The sequence below is a fragment of the Fukomys damarensis genome, unplaced genomic scaffold (assembly GCF_012274545.1).
Source record: "Fukomys damarensis isolate Sample0158 unplaced genomic scaffold, DMR_v1.0_HiC HiC_scaffold_3, whole genome shotgun sequence".
Lineage (NCBI taxonomy): Eukaryota > Metazoa > Chordata > Mammalia > Rodentia > Bathyergidae > Fukomys > Fukomys damarensis.
In genome coordinates, this window is record NW_022900915.1 from 15,611,908 (window position 1) to 15,616,627 (window position 4,720).

General features: G+C 56.5%; 1 protein-coding gene across 1 annotated transcript in view; it reads left to right on the top strand.

Moving 5' to 3' along the window:
- The first annotated feature begins 4,371 nt into the window (after nucleotides 1-4,371).
- The window catches only part of Pcdh1 (protocadherin 1), a 27,368-nt gene continuing 27,019 nt past the window's right edge, over nucleotides 4,372-4,720 (top strand). Inside the window, exon 1 of the mRNA XM_010613880.3 lies at nucleotides 4,372-4,437. The gene's annotated coding sequence lies outside the window, so the exon portion shown is untranslated. The remainder of the gene's footprint in view (nucleotides 4,438-4,720) is intronic.

Sequence of the window (4,720 nt, forward strand, 5' to 3'; positions counted from 1 at the left end):
ACTCCCCACACCCCCCATGGGGGACAATGGTGCCTTCAGCCCCCAGAAATGAATGGGGCCTTTGAGAGCTGCACGCCACAGGGTCAGCAGCGGCCACCAGATCCTGGGGCTGCCCAGCCTCTCCGGGGTTGAAGAGGGTGGGGAACTTGTGGGGGAAAGGTGTCGCATGGCTGGTGGGTTCTGGAAAGAAATTCATCCCCATCAGGCAGTTCTGCATAAAGAAGCATCTTAAGGAGGTGGGAAGGGAACAAACTCCCCTGCCTTGCCAGGGAAGGGAACAGTTCTGTGTCTTCTCCTCTGGAAGCAGAACAAACAGCATGGGGAGAATTTTGTTACCTCTGCTCTCCCGTCCCCAAATCACTTCCCACCTTCTGTTTGGACAGAGCTGCTCCCCCACCCTACTCTCAGTGCCCAAGTCCCTTTATTTGGGGCTAACCCCTGAGGCCTGGTCCCTTTTTACTGCTCTGTCTCGCTCCCCTTCCTGCACTACACAGCCTACCAGGTTTCTATGGAAACCAGCTAGGAAGGCTCGCCAGGAGGCCAAGGCCACTACTGCTTTGGGGGGGCGGGTGCATAGGAATTGAAAGTGAGGACCAGGAGGTGAGTTCTAGCAATTCCAAAGGGGGTTGGAGATGTGTTGGGAGTGAGGTTTTCACTGCTGGGGGGGAAGGGAGGCAGATGGTGCGAGGGACAGAGATGTAACCAAGTGCTATGACTGAGAGAGTTGAGGGTTTCCTTCTTATTTCCCCAATTCCCAGGGCCCCAAACATCTCTCAGCGGGGGGATCAGTGGGTGAAGAAGGAAGGGAACAGGCAGTGCCCAGACCTCTGACCTTCCTCACAGGAGGCCCTGTTCCTTCCCCGCTCCTGGAGACATTCCGCACGAGAGGAGGCCTCCAGGGAACCAGGACACATGTGTGTAGGAAATGGGAAGGGAAGCCAGGAGGGGCGGGTGTTGGGGATGTTTGGGAGTTTCCCTGGGCAGATGGAATTAGAGGTGGCCAGAGGCCTAGGAGTACCGAGCTCCTAGGAGTACTTCGAGGGCATCCCTCACTCACATCATCACTGAGGGGTGGAGGCCAGGAGGGCTGGAGGCTGGCATCTTCTTTCCCTCTGTCCACACCATCAGGGTTGCTGGGCTTTAAAAGAAGGAAATGGAGGTGGCCAAGTAGGGGATGGGGCGGAGATAGGGAAACAAACTCCAGACGGGTGGGTGGGTGGGTGGATGAGTGCAGATGTGTATGGCTAAGGCAGTTGGGGAATTTCTTAGAAGCTTCGGCTGTCAGCTCCTGGGAAGTGAGCCCTAGGCCTCACCCCGCTCCTTATGCTTCTACCTTAGGCAAAGCTGCCTCTTGGCCAGGGACTAGTGAAAATGTCAGACTCCCGGGAGAATCTGCTGTGCGGGTCCTTTGGGAAGGGGCCTTCCAGGTTATTAGAAGGTTCAGCAAAGCCTCCCTGGGAGAGGGGAATAAAGGGGTCCCCTGGGAGCCTAGGTTTGCTTGGATCTGAGCCACCGGCTCTCCTTCGGCCACAGCCCCCAGCACCGCCGTCTTGGTGTTTGCTTATTTTGGTTATTTTTTGATCAGATATTTTGGCACTGTGCACACTGCCTCTTGTTACCATGGCAGCCGTGACAGGGGCTGAGGCACCGTGAGAAAAATACCAAAATTAATGAGTGAGCGAAAGTGCAGCCGAGAGAAAAACAAGGTTAAAAAAAGAGTTAAAACAGTAATGAAAACACAGCACAGCAGCTGCTGAGGTCTCCCCAGTGCAGCAGCCCCCGCCCAGCCTGGGGCTCCTGCCATCTCCCAGACCTCAAGGCAGGACTCACTTGCTTTCCCCCACCCAGCCAGTCACAGACCCAGCAGCAGCCACTCAGGGACCATCCTAAGCACAACTGTAGATCAGCTCCAAGAGCAGATCGGCACCCGTCTCAGGCAGCATTCTGCCTCCCAGAACAGCATCTGAGAACAGCTTCTCATCTCCTAGACAACAGAGTCTTAGCTACAGCCCCCGTACAACAGTGGTCCAGCTATATTACCAGGAAATGGCTTCCTAGCTTTACCGGAGCTTCAGAGCCATAGCTGCAGGCATAACAGCATCCCAGCCAGAGTCCCGCACGTCAAAACAACCCAGCCACAATCCTGGGCAACAGCATCTTAGCTATAGCCAATCCCCAGTATGCTGTCATCACAGCTATAGCTTCAGGACCAATAGCAGTCCAGCTACAGTCCAATATACAACCGTAGTTCTGTTCTTATGCCAGGTAACAGCCTGCTTCCCAGGTACAGGCTCCTGGCAACAGCTTCTTATCTCCTAGGACCTAGGCAACGGATCCAGCTACAGCCCCCACTGCATCATAACAGAGAATAGCTTCTCAGCTATAACTAGCCTCACACCCATAGCTTCAGGCCCAGTGGCATTTCAGTTAATCCCTGCCTTAAAATGCTCACATGCAAATACACATATATGTGCACACTATTCATCACTTGGAAAAAGTGTCTCAGGTAATCAGATTAGCCAGCTATATCCTACGCACACCAGCAACACAGCATCACAACCCATGTCCCAGATGCAATCTGAGGCAACAGCCTTTTTTTCACAGTTCCAGGCCCTACAATATCGAGTCCTCCTGCCTGAGGTCCATCTTAGTTACAAACATATCCCAGTAAGTATCATTCCCACAACTCGCATACCTAGCATCAGCCAGGCTCTAATCTCTAGACACAGTCTCAGCTGGAATCTTAGTCACTGTCAGTTCATGAGCCTCCCCCAATGTTCCAGTTGCCAACTGGTCCTCCTCCCAGTTTGGTACAGGACTAAGAGCCTGGCTCCTCTCTTTATTTGCCGTCTCCCTTAATCCCCAATCCGTCCTCCCAGTCCCAGCCCCTTTTCCTGCCCTCTTTCCTAAGGAAAACAGGCCCAGTGCCCATACCTACATTGCCCCAACTCAGGTCGCCACAGAGCCCAGCCTGGCAGCTGGGGTAGGAAGGGATGGGAAGCAGGGAAGAAGGGTAGGCACACTGGTGTTGCTGCCCTGGCCCAGTTCTGCTCCAACCACTTGGTGTAGAATTTGATGGTCGTGGAGCAGGGAGGATGAAGGAGAACATCTGGGAGATTAGCATTTCCTGCCCAGTTCTGCGGCTGGCTGCTGACGATCTTGCTCAGCCCTGAGCAAGGGAGGCGAGAACAGAGGAGCCTTTGAATGGCTCCCAGCAAGCAGCCCGGGGAGGGTTTGCTGCAGTGGGCAGCAGGCACACGCTGGGGGTAGGGAGGCTGGGGCAGCTCCTATGTGGAAGATTTCTTCTCTGTGGACCGCTGATTCATTCCCTCCTTAGAGCTGTGCTAGATGATGGGGCACATATGAGCATTGCAGAGGACAGAGGGGAGCCACTTATAGGACACGTTCTTCTTGGACCAGCTTGTTTGTCTCCCAGCCAGAGCCTGCCCAGTTGGACTCCTGGTGTTGAGGGTCAGAACCAGGTCCCGGCCAGAAAAGGAGTCCAGGTTGGGAAGGGGGTGCTGCTTTGGGAGAGATCTTGGGCAGTCCCCCTCAGCTGGACATAAATCTTACACTTACCCTGAAGAGTGCGCCATGAGGAGAGACTGGAGCTGGGAAGAGGAGGAAGCAGCAAAGGGGTAGAAAAGAGTGGCAGGAATGTGGGAATGGAGGACAGGGAGGAGTCAGAGGCCACGGCAGTCATCCGTAATGAGGGCTTTCCCACACCCAGCCTCAGGCCTTACTACGGACAGCTTTCCTCATTCTTCTGACCTAGAACGCCCACCCTGAGCCCATAAGCAGGAGGCAGAGGGTCCTACTGAACTGGGGCACTGGACAGCCTGGGGTACCAAACCCAGAGCGCAGGAGGGAGTTCCCAAGATGTTCAGCTACCTCTAGATGGTGCCAGAGAGCCAGAGCTGAGGGAGAGAAGCCGAGTATTGGAGTGTGTGAGACACTGCGTGTGACACCGTGTGTGACTCGCTGAGTGTGAGTGTTACTGGGAGCATGTGGCACTGGGAGGGTGTGTGACACAGGCCGTGACACCGCGCGGCCTCGCGGGGCAAGGACTCGTGTGGCTCTGTGTGAAGGCGTGTATGTCACCGGTTAATGTGGGTGGCCACAGCACTACACCAGCCTGAGGACTGGTGATCAGGGGACCCTGAAGGAGCCTGAGCTCAGGCGCCGTCACTTCATCCTCATACTTGTATATCCTCCCGTCTTACTCTAGAGCCCCTGGGTTCCATCACTCTCGCTCTCCCACAGACCCCTCTACAGCCCCACCCCCGAGGCTCGCTGCGGCCACCGAGGCTGACCGCTCTGCGGCTTCGGCCGGGGTGGGGGGAGGGGCGGCTTCTCCCCCCCGGAGCGCAGTGGGAGGGCGGGCCACAACGCACCGGCCACCGGAGGGTCTGGGCGGGAAGAGGGTGGACCCGAGGGGTAGGTGCTCAGCGAAGAATGCTGTAAAGGGGCCGCTTCCCCGGCCTTCACTTCCTAGAGGGCGGAGGGGGGACAGGTGACTGAGTGGAGCAAGAGGAAAAGCGGGAGGGGTGCTAGGGGAAGGCTGGGGGAATAAGTAGGGTGAAGAGCGGAGGAGGGGGTCTGCGTATTCCGGCCTCGTGCACTGGGAAGATGACAGAAGGGAGGGGTCCCGGCTTGGGGAGCGGTGCTCAGGTCCCCTCCCCGCGAGACCCGAGCGGTCCCGAGCTCCACCTCCCGGCCG